Below are 7944 nucleotides of genomic sequence, written 5' to 3'. Positions count from 1 at the left end.
TTCCGGGGGGTCCGTCACACCAGAGCCCATGTGAGCTGTGCCCCCTGGCATTGGTTGGGGGAGCCAGGTTGACTCGACTCTGTGCATCACGGGAGATGGGGGATGGGGACCAGGTTCATTTGTCATTTGTCATTTGGCCAGTGCTGACCACGGCCCTGGCTGGAGCCCCCCGCTGTGTCCTCGAGCTGCAAGGACCAGGGAGAGCTTTCTCCAGGTGACTGGGGGCCGGGAGCAGCTGCCCCTGGGGTGTGGGGGGAGGGGGACGACCGAGGGGACATGGGTCTTTAAGACATAACCGGCACTTGGGTATTTTCAGATCACTCGAGTTCCCTGGGCTGCATCCTCCTCACTTTGTTTGGGCTCCGCCCTGGCTCTCACGGGCTGTGTCGCTCTCAGAGGGAGATCTCGCCGTCCGCCTGGCCACATTCACCGAGGGCGTCTCTGGGCGTGGAGTGTGGAGCCCTGCAGTCCTCACCATCCAGCGGCGTCGGAGGCCCTGGAGCGCTCTGGGGCCACTTTTAGACTTAGTGGGCGCGTTGCGTCGGAAGTCTTCTGGGTCAGTACCTGCCCCTCCCGTTATGGGCTGGCTCAGAGCAGAGTTTGCTGCCAATTAATTCATAACATAAAGTATTTGGTATGCAAATCTAATTTCTTAACTGTCAGCTTTTACTTGCTAATATGGCAAGCCTTTATTTATTTCTGTTATAAAACCAAATCCCTAAAACTCTAAGTTCTTCATATTTTGAAATTTCAATTATCCTCCAGGACTGTGTCTCTATTTACATATGCACTTGCACGCCATAGGAGCTGGTGGGGAGCAGCGGGGCCTGTGCCCCGGCGGAGAGCTGCTTGAACCCGCCCAAGAGCGAAGGCCAGGATTGGCTTCAGGAAAACCCTTTGCTCTCCACAAGCCGGAGGTCGGATGGACGCCGAGGCACGGCGGGGCGGCTGACTGGTTGCTGGGGCGAGAGCCTGGCTGTGCTTGGTCGTGGCCTTCTGAAAGCCCGGGAGTCCCGGTCGGGCTTGGCCACCGGCAGCCGGCTCCGTGAGCTTTCAAGGCTGCCTGGTGCCTGTGACTCCAGCAGGAGCTGGTCCACGACCCGCTGGATCTCTAGAAGCTTGCTCAGGGTACTGTCACAGTCTAGAAAAACGTGTGTGTCTTGAAATGCCGAGAAGTGAGGGGACCTGGACCTCCGCCCGTGGATGTGGTTGAGCACCGTGTCGGGTGCTGAGGCCTGACGGGAGTCTGGGGGACGTGGACCCACAGACTGCTGGCCGTCGCATGTCCTGGGCCGGGGCCTGGGGAGGGTCTGCTGGCGGGAGGGCAGGGGCGGGTGTGGGGGTGAGGAGTTGCTCTTTCCATCTCCGCATGGACCGGTGGGGGGCTTCCTGATAAAGTGATCTCAGAGCATCTGTTAGGATCGATGTTTGCAGATTCTAGGGACTACCCTTCACCGAGACGGTGCACTTACCTAAACACTGCGGCAGAGCCGTTGGACTAGTCGGCGCTTGCTTCCACAAGGTTGATGCATCTTTGACGTCCCTGGTTTTTAGTCCTCCGGCCTCTGCCCTCGGGACACACACGAGGCGTCGAACTCCGCGTACGCCGAGGACGGAGGCGAAGGCCCACAGTGGAGCCTCCCTCTGCTGCTGGAGGTGGGGGCGCTGCCCCCGAGGACAGTCCTGTGTGGGAGCCCCAAGGCCAGATCAGCTCCTGCTGGTCGAATGACCTCCGAGCAGCTCCCTGCATCCCTGCAACGGGTCCTCCGAGGCTGTGCTCCGCGCCCCCCCATGTCCCCTGCACTGGCCTCTTAGAGGATTTCAGGTGTCAGAGGTGTCAGTGCCAAGCAGGGAGGAGCTGGGGAGGGAGCAGGGAGGGGCTGTGCAGGGGGAGCCTGTGAGCGGCGTCCTCCAGCAGATGGCCTTGGGGCACTGCCCGCTGGGGTGTCCTGTCCTCCCTGTGAACGCAGAGTCAGAGAAGTGACGTGTCCACCGTCGAGGGCTGCGGAGAAGAGAACTGCAGATCTTCCCATTCATTTTCTTCTGAAATCCAGACCGATGGTTGGCCAGAGAGCAAGGGAGGCTCTCGGGGCACGCAGTCCCTTGCGGGAGTGAAGAAGGAGGAGCGCCCACCGCCTCTGCAGGGCCCCGTGTCCCGCCGGGCCGAGTGCAGGGGTGTGCGGGGCGGGGTCCGGCACGTTCCCTGTGGGTGCAGCGTTTATTCTGTTCGCAGAGATGTTCCGTGACACCTTTGCTTTTCTGTGTGTGTGTGTGTGTGTGTGTGTGTGTGTGCGCGCGCGTACTTGGTTATTTGAAGTTTTCTTTAGCAATTTACTAGGCCTGGTCTATTTCTCTGTTTCCCTGTTTTTCCTCTGCGCATAGATTGCATGTTTTCAGTAGCATCTGCTGTGAATTTTAATTATGATGTTCGACTCCAAGGGAGGCTTTCAAAGCAGCCAGTGTCGTTAGCAGTCCAGACCCGTGTCTACGGCACAGACGGAGGGCTGCAAAGTGTGTCCAGAGATGCGGACACCACACAAAGGAGGTAGAACCCAAAGTGTCTCCTCATGCCCCCTGCTCCCCGCCCCAACCCCCAAGAGACAGCCAGGGACCGATACGCATAACATTATTATTTTTTTTTTTTTTTTTTTTTTTTTGCTTTTTGCCAGTAATTGTTCTTTGGTTCTTGAAGGCAGTGTCACAAAGCCTCTGCAGCCTTGAACGTGGCAGTTCTGGGATTTGGAGCTCGGCTAAAATGGAAAATGCAATTCAGTGTTCTGCTACTTCAAATTGTACAAATAAGCTTACAGGACGTCATAAACGCTGGCCTGCTGTTACTCATCAGCCTGGAAGCCAGCCCGGGATCCAGGGCCATGCCCGCGCCCAAGCCCTCGAGGCCCATGCAACAGCTCTCAGGGGTGGTACGTGATGCTCGAAGACCCATGTCCCCAGGGAAGGCCGGCCAGTTCTGCGTCGCCCCAGGGGCCGGGAGGACATGGGCTGCGTGTCCTGTGTGTGTCAGGTGCGGTCCTGGCAGAGAACACCGTGTCTTCTCCTCTGCCCCAGGACCTCAGCACCAGGCCGGCCTTTCCTTTCCAAAGCCAAACTGCTGACCATTGCCTGTAATTATGCACTCATTATTTTGCTGCACTAAGTGAGGGGGAGCCACGCACTAGACATCGAAAACACTTGTTCCTGGAGCCATCTGTGTGGCTGAGCTGACATCTGAGACTTGTCCTGTGGGTGTGTCACAGGAGCTCCGGGCTCCTTGGCCTCCAGGGTGGCAGTGGGTAGGGGCCGCCTCTGGGCCCACAGCGGCTGGGCTGTGGCTGCCCCTGGGCCTCACTCTGAGGGCCTGCAGGAGGCCTTTGCCCCAGGCCTGGGACTTGCTGAGTGCACACCAAGGCCTCCCCGCAGAGCAGGTGTGCCCCTCATTCTGCTGTGCTCTTCTTAGCTGGGTCATCCCGATGGACTGGCCCCACTCCTGCGGAGAGCCCGTGTGGGGCTGAGGGTACTGTGGAGGCCTGTCCACCCACGGAAAGCCCTGGGCAGTGCTGAGCCCCAGCCGGTGCCAGAAGGCCAGGCTCCTGACTGACCATCAGCACAGCTCCTAAGGGGTTTCCTACTTGGCAAGGTCACGTGGGAGGCCCTGTTGTTCACGGAGGATCACACTAGGCTCAGAGGTGGGGGTTAAGTGATTTGACTTCACCAAGTCTCAGACCTGGGGTCTGAGTCCTGGATCCAGGGTGGTGACGTTTGCTTCTCTGCCCCCCAAGCGGCCTGGCGCCATCGGAACCAGCCTCACCCCCTCCGTCGCGGCCCCGGCGCTTTCCCCACCTCCTCACTTGGCCCCTGGGCTGTGAGCTCCAGGCTGTCCTGACCCTGGCCTTGCCTGCGGAGTGGGACCTGTGGGAGAATGTTCCGGAGATCCCGAGATGCTCGGTTCTTTCCTTCCTGACCTCTGTGGCTCCAGATGTGCCCGGAGAGGTCGTGGCTGCTTGCAGTTCGGAATTCTCTAGAATCCCTCTGCCCTCTCCCTGGGCCACTTCCTGGGCCACTCCCTTACTTCCTCAGGAGCCGGTCCTCCCTCGGCGCTGGAGGCCAACCGACCCTCCTCCCCTCGCGCAGCAGAGGGAACCTGGGACGTGACGGTCACCTTGGCTTCCGGGCGGGCGCATTATGCAGTAGTAGTGGACAGCCTCGTGGCGGCCTCCTCGGCGTGGAGAAGTGAGGGAGGCGGGACCCAGGCTTCCGCCCCCGCAGCTGGGGGACGGGCTTGCAGCGGGCCAGCTGAGCTGCCTAATCTCAGAGGGGCTGATCTCTCCCGACGGAGCACGGTCTGTTTCAGGGTGGGGGTGCCTCCCAGCATCGCTTTGGGCAGAGGTGGGCCGGACCAGGGGGTGCCGTGCCCGTGACCCTGAACACACCGGCCGGGACTCTGGGCACTAAGAGGTGTTACGTCTGCCCTGTGCGCGGCCTCCCACCGAGGGGCTAGTCTGGGGCTGTCCACTCGCTTGAGAGACGAGCGCCCCAGGTAGAAGGGAAGAGCCGGGTGCTTCTCTTCTCGATGGTGTGGATGCTGGCTCCTGGGGCTCACCCCACAAATGGCACAGCAGGAAGGTTCCTGAAGGCCGTGGGAGGCACTACCTTCCTGCGGAACAACAGCTCAGTGCTGACTGCCTGCTCCCGGGTCCCTGCACTCCGGGGGTCCGCGCGCCCCTCAGTCCTACTGTCCCTGGAGTCCACAGACTCCTGAGGGCATTTTACCTCCAAGGTCCCTGAATTCTTAGTGGTTCTGGGGCTCAGGCAGACCGTTCGGGAGCGTGTCTGTGGACAGGAGACACTTTGGGGAAATCGTTTTGCATGTACTCTACTTCCTACCCTCCCTCAACTTGACCAGCGTGGCCGCCACCTGGTGCCCTGCTGTTTCCCGCCACGCCTGCCCTTCTCCCGCCTCACACAGGGAAGGCAGGTAAAGACTTGCCCTCTGGTCGCACCTTGGTTCACACCCAGGCATGAAGACCAGAACGGTCGGGGTAACTGGAGACGTTGCCCACCGAGTCGGGGAAACTAACGAAGTGAGCCAAGTTCATGGTGCCCACGTCCTGCTCCCAGTCCCTGGGTTTAAGACAGAATCAAACAAGGGCCTGATCTGGTCAACCTGGTGGATGATTCCAGCCCAGCCACCCGAGGGCTCTGGACGTACCCGGGAAGAAGTTCGCGGCCGTGCGCGTCAGACCCCTCCCAAAACTCTATTTTCATCGACACACGTTAGGGGAAGCTTCCTCCATTCCTACATCTATAAGAAATAATGGAAATAGACTCTATCCTTGACCCCAGTCCCCATCCAGCAGTAAGTAATGAAATCACTGCAGGATAAATGAGCCGTTTGGAAAAACCAGCCCATCCATTTCGTTAAACGATGCACTTCTCCTAACATTTTATTTTTATGCTTAATGTATGTCTATCGAAATACAGATAACATTTATGTGGTTTTGATTTGTTATGCTAGTAATAATGTAGAAAAATCCAATCCAGAAGAAGATTATTTTTAACACTTGGAGCCCCTGGTCACTGGCAATCCAGAGTAGGTCTGTATTTCGCATCAGTACCCCCGAGCAGAGACGTGTGGTTGGGCGGGAGAGAGACACCGTCTCAGGCGCGAACATTGATCCCTTTGGGACAAAATGCTGTGGGAGAAGGGGCTCGGAGGGACAGCTTTAAGCGGAAGCAGGGAGGAGTATGTGAGGTTTCCAGCTGTCCAGGGGCCTCTCCGTGAAAGTCCGCAGCGTGATCCCAGGCACGGGATGCCTCACCACCGAGGTCCCGTTTGGTTCCCGGAATAATGGCGACGTGGTTTTCTTTTCAGCAGTGATATCTGCAGTATGCCAGAACTTACCTCCTCTAACACTGTGTGAACTTACCAGAGGTACCGCACGGTGCAGACTCCAGCGTAGGAGCAAGCAGTGAGGCCCGAGCCCGCGGTGGGGGGCGCAGAGTCCGCCTCGCCGGACGAAGGCAGCCCTTCCAGCAGCATCCCCGGCGAAGTCGATGGCACTCTAGTGTAGTTTTTATAGACTTTCTATTTGAGTGCAGTTTAGGACTGACAGACAAGCTGTTAAGACGCACGGAGTGTCCCAGAGCGCGCACGCCCGTGGCCCTGACGGCTGACGTTGGACCTGCTGCGACACTCGCGTCCCGACCGGCACACGGCACAGATGCTTTAGGTGTGACGAAAGCGCACGGTTTCTTCTGTTTCACCTTGTGTCCCCTCCTGTCCCGGGCTGCGGCCCTGGGTGTCCTCTCCCACTTAGCGCGGCCCAAGGCTCCCGTTGGCCGTGACAGTCTGGGTGCCTTATCTGTGACGACCTCGACTGTGACGACCTCGACCGTTTGAAGGGCTCAGACTGGGCACTTTGGACACGTACCTCCGGTGGAGCCGGGCGGGTGTGTTCTTGGTAGGAAGAGCAGAGTGAGGCTCCCTCTCACCGTCGTAGCCACGGGCCGCCCTGTCCACGCGACCAGCCACGCGGATGTGCACCTCCACCCCCGTGGCTGAGACCGCGTCCGCCGGGCCCCTAGGCTGCTCTCACCTCCCTCACGAGCTCTTGGGGGGAGTGAGCCTGCAGCCCACACTTAGGGCTGGGATTCGCTCCTCCCGGGAAGGGGCCCGTGGATGTTGCTGGGAAGGATGTGTTTTGAGGTTCCTCATGCTTCCAGAACACGGGTTTGTGCTTGCGCAGCACGAGTGTGCGCACGTATGTTGTATCACACCATGTTGTGTGTATACGTATGTCACACTGTATATGTCACTGTACTGTGTGTTGTGTGTACATGTGAGGATGTTGCATTGTGTGCCTTGTGTATGTGCTGTGTGTATGTTGTACTGGTATGTGAACGTTGTGTTGTATGTACATGTGCGTATGCTGTCTTGTGTGTTTGCGTGGTGTGTGTGCTGTATGTACGTTGTGTTTATGTATGTTACATGTATATTGTATCATGTGTGATGTGTGTAGGTGTTGCCTTATGTGTGCTTGTGTATGTGCTATGTGTACTTTGTGCTGTGTGTATATGTATGTGTGTGTACCTGTGTTGCATATGCACTGTGTTGTGTGTATGTGTGTTGTGTGTATGCAGGTTGTGTATATGTCTGTGTGTGTTGTCTGTCTCTGTGCTATGCATATGTCTATGTTGTCTGTGTGTGCTGTGTGTGTTGTGTGTGTGTGCCTGTGTGTGTTGTGTGTGTTGTGTGTGCATGTGTGCCCGTGTGTGCTTGTTGCATTGTGTGTCGTGTGTGCACACGCGTGTGCCCGTGGCATGTGAGTGAGGAGGCTGCAGCCCGTGGCGGGTCTCCGGGCCCTGGCTCCCCCCCCTCAGAGGCCTCCCTGTTTAACTAGCGCATCCAGCAGACTCGTCAGCCTTTTCTAGGAAAGGAGATTCTGGGGGAGAAATCAGACAAACAGTAGTTTGTTGCCCTTGAGACCTGATGGCTGCCCTGGGCTCCCCCAGGCTCTCTGCAGCCCTGCACCCAGCCCCGCGCCCCCCAACAGCAAGCCGGGAGATGCCGGCTGGTTCCATGTGGCTCTCCGGGTCCTTGGGGTCCCCATGCCCCGTGTCGCAGCCTCCATGCGCCGCTGCCGCTGGGGGAGCCCGACACCTGACCGGGCCCGTGGCCCCCCTCTGAGCCGGGGCCCAGCACGCCCACCATCCCCTGCTCCAGCCTCCGACCTCGGCTCCCTGACCCCGAGACCCTGACCCCTCTGGGCCTGCTTCGTGGTCCCCTTGGCTTCCGACTCCCACCCTTGGCCACCGAGGCCCGCGTGGGGTGCGAGGCAGTGGACCAGGCCTGGTGGACGGCCCGTGGACCCATTTCACCGTCCCTGCGGCCGCTCCAGTGCTGGACTGAGTTCAGGAAACACGATCGCTCCCTTGTGGGTTTTGTGA

The sequence above is a fragment of the Mustela lutreola genome, chromosome 4, assembly GCF_030435805.1.
Source record: "Mustela lutreola isolate mMusLut2 chromosome 4, mMusLut2.pri, whole genome shotgun sequence".
NCBI lineage: Eukaryota > Metazoa > Chordata > Mammalia > Carnivora > Mustelidae > Mustela > Mustela lutreola.
This window is presented reverse-complemented; position numbering follows the sequence as displayed.